Consider the following 8,068-nt stretch of genomic DNA (forward strand, 5'->3'; position numbering starts at 1 on the left):
ATGTGCCAGGCATGTAATGCCATTTACACTAGACAAGGCCTCCATTTAAGAAAACAACACATTTTAAAAGGTTTTTCACCTGCTCTGGTCCTGCAGACTTGTCAAAAGCATATAATTCATGGTTTTAACTAACCGGTATCAGTATGAGTTGTTACTTCGCATCATTTGAAACGGTATTACTAATTAAATCACCGCGTCAAAATATGCTTCTCTCCGTTGAGCCACCTTGCCAGTGATTCTCTGTGTTACGCATAACTCAGCCCGACCTCAGGGCCCGGTTGTCCTCGCTGGCCCTCAGAACCACGATTTTATGGGGCCAGCAAAACGGTGAAAAAGTAGCGCCCCGGGATTCGGCAACTAGCCAACGTGTAACGGCTCTTAAAGCGAGCTCCGCGCTGTAGTGTTGAATGGCGCCCTAAGTGGCGGCTGCGAGTCTGCCACAAAAACCAGAGAAGAAGACTTACCTTGCATGGTTGCCATGGCCCCAAAAATGCAGACACTGCACTATGACTCACGCATGGCGCATTCATATTCACCGGTTGTTGGTGCTATGACCTACGTAAATATAGCTGAGAAGATAGTTTGTTGATGTGCTATGGTGCTCGGTATGTCATAGATGAGATGCCATCAACCACTGAATTCTAGGACTGCATGAGGAGATAATGAGCCGCTCCAGCGTAAATCTTGCCAGTATCTGATTACTGCAGGATTTATATTAAGGGTGAAGGGAGACCATAACCCATACTCCTTGAGCGGTTAGTCGCTAGGTGGAGCCCAGCTTGCACCCTCCGGGGAGAGAAATTAAAATTGCAATCAAGATTGATTGTATTCCAATTGTTAATATTTATATTTTGAACCTGAGAATAATAGGCATAACAAGGGACTGGTGGAGCATTTGCTTGGACAACATCATTAAGAGGATACCTTGTGATATAAGGAGTGTAACATTATGTTATATTGTCGATTAGTGCGCAGTCACTGTCACAACATCCAGTATTCTATTCCTTGTCTTAAAAGTGGGACCTATCAAACAACTGCTATTATACGAAGACTATATTAACTATTGTGTCCACTGGGCCTATAATCACATATAAAGAGAGAATAAGATGAAAATTCCCATGTCACTTTATAATTATGCTAATAACGTATATATTGGAGTCTCTATCAAAAACCTAAAAAGATCCTGCATTTTAGCCTCATTCTCGCGCTAATTTGCTCTTACCAGCCGGCGTTTTCTGCAGGGGGCTGATTCTGGTGAGGATGCAGCTGACCACGCCCCCCCGCGGAAAGGGGGCGTGAAAATGGAGGCTTAGCTGCTGGGTGCAGCGGGGCGGAGAGCAGAGGGGAGAAAAAAGAGATCTCGTCCCTCCGTGTTTTATTCTTATAGAAGTAAGAAAGAAGTAAACGGGCAGAAAACCCTCCTTTTTACGCAGCGGTCCAGACATAGACCATCAAACGCGACACATATTCCCGTTGCAGTTACTTGGCATCTAGCGCCGCAGCGGATATCTATGATACCTTTCCAAGGGTTTGAGCATAAATGAATTGTGCTACTTTTAAAGCAAGCAAAAATGTGTTCCAATCTGTAATCACAAAAGCTCCTCAAAAAAGCATATCGAGAGCAGTTGTTCCTGCCTTCTACCGCCGTTGCTACGTAGTTCAAACAGTATACACTAGACTATGATGTCTGATGGAGCTGGAGTCAGCTAGGCGCCCGTCTATCAGATCAGATAAAGCGATGAGCTCTCTAAGCCTCCGCTCAGCTTTCTAAATCCATAAAAAAGCATTTCTTCAATTAATATTGCGCGCAAGTCTGACACTACGTTCAATCTGTGAAGTCCAAATGTGATTATAGTTAAAACTAGACGCACTAGGGATAATGTGCACAGCACATTGCACTAATCGGATTGTCTTTTCAGCCTGAGATAGAGTATTATCTCCTAAATGAAACACAAATACAAACACAAAACCTATAACCGCCTTCGCTGGGTCGGCCTCGCCCCCAGTCAGAACAGCTGATCTCATGCGGCCGTCAATAATATGGCGATACAAGGCAACATATAGGCGAATGCTAGCGCATCAATAAACCTGGTCCGAGAGGGCGCGCGCTCCCCCTGGCACAGTTCACTTGATTTGGGGGGGTGGGGGGGGGTTGGCGCCATAGTTTATGGGCGCTGTACGCAATATAGCCGTAGTTCTGTTAGTATAAGATAATGAGATGTACTTTGTTGATCCAAAATCTGGAAATTGTGTTGTTATGAAATAATTCAATTTTCGGCTCCCCCCATTGATTGATGCGCCCTTAGCATTCGCCTATACTGCCTATGCCAAGGGCCAGCCCTGGACAGGCTGATCAGGAGCCCGACGCGAAGCGGAGGGATCTAGATCGGCTTGAAGGCACATTATGCAATGTGCAATGTGCACATTATCCCGCTTATTACATGGCCACATTCTCAACAAAGTAACGATATGACTCCCAATATTAATTGAAATGCTTTTATGGATTTAGAAAATGATTTTATTGATTTAAAAAATAGTTGTATGTATTGATTTAAATTGACATGCTTCCGCAAAGAAAAATAATCCGTTGTTACTGTTTGAACTAACGTAGCAACGGCAGGAACTGCTTCAATAGCATTTTTGAGGAGCTTTTTGATTACAGATTTGAAAACATCGTTGCTTGCTTTAAAAGTAGCAAAATTCATGATGTCAAACCTTGGGAAGTATCTAGATATCCCTGCCCTATGCCAAAGTAACTGGCAACTGAATATGTGTCGCCGTCTGATGTCTATGTCTGGACCGCTGCGTAAAAAGGAGGGTTTCTGCCCGTTACTTCTCTGTTGTTTTCTTGTCGCTCTTGTCTTGTCAGTTAGAAACTGCATGCAGTTTGCTTTTCGGCCAATCTGTATACTGTTAAATCAAACAGACTTGTTTGTGCAGATGTGAGCGTCCTTAAGTCTGTTCTGGATTAACAACGTGTCACGTGTTCTGAATTGACCAATCAGAAATCGAGTATTCAACTAAACCATGTAATAAAGTTGACATAAACGTCTTATAGGTAGAACAAAGCACAACCTTGTTTTGTCATTACTTTAATATTGTTTGTTGTATTCAAATATTTCACAGCAATAGTAGTTTTTTGGTTGATTTTGGGATCCCCTCCGCAGTCGAAAATAGCGAAAATGTAGGTTTCTTAAAAAAGAATGAAATAACGACCAGAATGCCAGCATATTGGCACTAGATTTTCATAGAAAGTCAAACATAAAAGTAAATATTTCATAAAAAACCTTTGTCCATCTTTGTTAAGTATACACTTCAACAAACATGAATGATAAGCACTAATTGAAAAGGAAATAACAAACCCAAAAGGTCTGTATATAACTTTCTGGTACACATGAACAAAATATAGTTCATATGTACCAAAGTAACCAGTGCAGTAAAAACGAGTGTCAGAATAGGGCCCAATTGTTATAAATGTGTTATTGGATAGAAACCACAGATTTTGAACTATCCAAAGACGAAAATATATATTATAACATAATAGAAAAAAATCTTTCTAGATACATTGTTATTCATTGGTTATCTTTAAATAACAGTGTGTATGGGGATGCTTTGAGCTAACATGCAGTTTGACATAATATACCCTTCTATTGGCTATTTCTATTTTCTAAATTTCCCTAGTTTTTTCAGAGGATACAATAAATAAAGTGATACTGACGCTATCTTTTGTTTCTAATAATGACAAATCAGCAATCAAACACTAAGTTGTTTGGAAGAACATGTTATTTCTTTGGTAATTAAAAAGCACCAGCATCAATTGGGTGATTGAAAAACAATTCAGTGAATAATGTGTCTCTTTAAATCAGGGGTGGGGAACCTTTTTCCTCTCAAGGGCCATTTAAATGTTTACAATATCCTCCGAGGGCCGTACAAATTATTGACCTCTGCTTAAAAATACTAAAATCACAGCCCATTCATTTCGCCTTTCTTTCATGCTGTGCAAAGAAAAAGCAACCTCTTAATCCAGATATATTACCATGACTCGCGTATGCATGCACGTGCACGGTTGTGGCATGACCACCAAAACAGAAAGATATGGACACAAGATGTGTGCAAATGCAAATGATTTTTTTTTAAAGTTGAAGTTAAAAGCATCAATGGTGCACTTTGAGAGCAACATTAAGAGATCTGCGGATACTTCTCTCAACATCCATATGAAACAGACCTGTAAGCATATTTACTTTTTCTTTATGGATATTTTACAAATCACTCCTTTCAAACTGTATTCTTGTTTATTAATAACAACTTTTTTTACTGTCATATAGTATTTTCTACCTGTTTACTTTATTCTCTTATTTTTTATAACTATAATGATCATATAAAGATGTGCCTTTACCTCACTGGTTGTAGAAAAAGCTTTATAGTTAGCATAGCTAGCTAACCAGATGCTAATAACAACAAAGTTATTGTTTGTATGATCAGTATGACAGATGAACAGATCGCCACTGGGCTTACAACTGAGAGTGGCGTCGCCACTCTCAGTTGTAAGCCCAGTGGCGATCTGTTCATCTGTCATACTGATCATACAAACAATAACTTTGTTGTTATTAGCATCTGGTTAGCTAGCTANCCTGTCGTGGCCCTTGGACAGATTTACGTGTCAACAGACGTTTGCAGTTCACAGATCTACAAATCTGCAGCGTTCCATGCTGGGTGTGAAAATGTGCATCTCTGCCATTCCCCAGCAGCAGATCCACATGGCAGATCTCCTCATGTTCGTCCCTCTGTTTATTTATCATACAAACACTTCCTTTTTTTTTCCTCCATTAAGATTACTTGGCCAAACAACATAAATAATTAAGTTTTAGAACAGTACATCATCCAATAGAGGATGATAGAGACAGCGGCCAAATGTTACTTGATTCTATTTTTAATGGCGACTGCTCTCTCACTGTTTCTCACGATGCAGACAACAGAGCTGCGGGTTGTTGCGGTGTTTTGGTGTTTTTGTACTTAAAGGGAAAAGATCGGTATGTGTAAAGAGTATAAATGATAGCAATTTGATTGGAATTGAACATCCTTAATTCAGGGGCAGGTGAAGAGCAAGGGGCACATTTATAAAAGTAATAAAAAATGTGTTAAGACATTTTTATCCATCTAATTAACATATTTATCCAAATATTTAAATGGCTGGTGAGTTCTTCTTGCAGACTTAATGGCTTTATTTTTAAAGGTCATTCATAAGTGATGTTGCTGATATCTGTTCAATTAACATTTTCACATTTCACTTAAATGAGACCTATTATGCTCTTTTTTTAAGTTAATATTTGTATTTTGTGCCGCTACTGTGACATGTTTAATGCTTATCACGTACAATGTGTTGGTGCGCTAGCCAATAGGAACGCAGATGTTACATAGTGATGCCACTATGTCATGAACGTAAACAAAGGAATCAAGGCGTTTCAGGCAGCAGGGGAGTGTGTGGGAGAGAAACTCCCTCTGGAGGTAACTCTGGGATTTTAGCATTTGCAGACCATTTAACTGCACAAAAACCTATATAACATCCTAAAGGAAATGGAAATAAACATAAACAAAATGAGTGCTTCTTTAATCTCTTTAAAACAAATTATAATAACAAATTGGATCTAAAAAATGTGTCAAGATATCCCTTTAAAACTGTTATTCTCAACAATTAAAAACAGTAGGCCAATATTAAGACATACATTGCCTATTCATTGTAAAACATATTCTAATATGAAGTAAATAAATAGATAAGTAACTACTATTTGTACATTTAAGAAGTCATGGACTGATAATGTGAAAACAGGGCCCTGGGCAGAGGTAGGCCCCCCCACCCCTCAGACATCAGAGCAAGAACCCCAGATCAGTTGTTTTTATGCATGGTTTTGTAGTTGTTTAACTTGTTTTGTGCCTTTTTGTAGCAATTTTTTCTCTCGTGTTGAGTTTTTCTTTTCTTTTTTTCTCTTCATAAACTCCTTTTTTGTATGTTTAAAATGTTCTGATCGGTAAAAATATGTATTTCGCCTACAACGTTTAAAAAAAACCTGTTGCCATTTATGTTTTCAAGGAGGCCCCAGGCATGTTCCTACAAAGCCTGTGTGTAAATCGCAATAGCAGATCTATATTTGAATTCTGTACAGCTTGTTTTTGGTGACTCGTAACTTGGCATCCCCAGTTCTAGTGACATTTCTCAACATGCTGTGGGGGAGTACCCGCTCACTTCCTCCTCCTCAGATTACTTGTTGAGACATTTTGTTTGGCTTCTTGTTTTGCCTTCTGACCGAGTTCCTCACCTCTCCTCCTGCACGCAAGGCTTTCCCTTCATCAGACAGGAAACGATAATGGCGTGGCATGCTATCACATGCTTAAACTCTGCTGTGGAGAATGTGTTTTCCTTGGATCTCACCTCACACTGCCCCAAAGCCATCACATTATGAGTATTAATGCCCAAGAGTAGCTTTAAAAAACTCTGGGCTCGAAGCGAAATTATACTTTTTTTTTTGTATTGCTTCATAACAAAGCAGTAATTAATCTCACAAAGATACACATATTTTTTTTTTCTGTTTTGTTGTTGTTGTTGTTGTTGTCTGAGATAAGAATGTCTCTTTTTGTTATTGTAACTTCCATGTTTTGTGTCTATAGCCTGTGCAATAAATTGGCTCTTCTCGGGTCATTCCTGCCTCAGAGGCTTGGCAGCAGTCTGACTTTGGTAGGAAAGAAAACCACTTTAACATTTTTCCTTTTGGCTTTATTTCACAAAGTTTGTCCCTTTTGTGGGACACAAATAATTAATTGTTTTATTACCACTGTCTCGACCCCGGCTGACTGTGGTAATTCATCTTAGTTAAATGTCAGACCCAATACCTTAGGAAATGAATATTAAACACTTCCTATAAACATCTTAAAGTTTATCAAGGCTTAATTATATTTTGTAGGTTGATTGTAGGTATATCTCATAAGCACACGGCTTCCTGACCTCTTCCACATTCTTTTATTTTCTCTTTTCTTATCGTATTGACTGTAAACAAATAAAAGTGATACTTCACCCACAAGATTATCTTTTGGAAATCCATTACTCATTCCTTTACCTTCTTGAACTCTTGAAGAAAATGTAATTTTTCTCACACGCCTCAATGGTGAATGAGTAATAGTCTTTTGGATGCAACAAACAATTAAAAGTCCGTTCATTTATCATTTTAAATATACAATGTCAGAAAATAGAGGACAATTATTGTTTTGATTGTTCCACAGACGATTGTGAGGCCCATTTTCAATTGTCAAATTGCGAAAAATAAAAGGAGCATTGGAAACAGTTTTCCACTCCTGCCTAAAAAGGTATTCAAACGATGACTCAACCATTGAATTCCTCAGGATAAAGTTTCAACTTGTCAGCTTTTAAATCAGGGCTGGGGAACCTCCGGCCCCCGGGTCGTATACGGGCTAACTTGTCATCACGTGGTATAATGTCTCGTCTGACAGGGGTGCAGTTCTGACGGAGAGCAACAGAACGCCGCTCCGGCACTTCCAAAATTGCAGTACTCATAAGGAGCCGTACACGTGCCGCAGTTTTTGCGTGTCTGTGTCTTTAGTTGAAAGCTCAGTGGTGATCTGTTAATCTGTTATACTGATCATACAGTCAATAACTTTGTTGTTATTAGCATCTGTTTAGCTAGATAACGAATTTAAGAATATTTTTCTACAACCAGTGAGGCAAAGGCACATCTTTATATGATCATTATAGATGATAAAATAAGAGAATAAAGTAAACATACTATATGGCAGTAAAACAAGTTGTTATTAATAAACAAGAATACAGTTTGAAAGGGGAGTGATTTGTAAAATATCCATAAAGAAAAAGAAAATCTGTTTTCCAGTTCTGTTTGGATGGATGTTGAGAGATGTATCCATAGATCTCTTAATGTTGCTCTCAAAGTGCACCAGATTGATGCTTTTAAATTCAACATTTAAAAAAAAATCTTCCCGGGGGAGCATGCCCCCCAGACCCCCCTAGAGCAGGTTAGGTCCCCCCCCCACCACTCAAATCATG

This window comes from Notothenia coriiceps, unplaced genomic scaffold, assembly GCF_000735185.1.
Source record: "Notothenia coriiceps isolate Sejong01 unplaced genomic scaffold, NC01 NC01_scaffold00036511, whole genome shotgun sequence".
NCBI classification, from domain to species: Eukaryota; Metazoa; Chordata; class Actinopteri; order Perciformes; family Nototheniidae; genus Notothenia; species Notothenia coriiceps.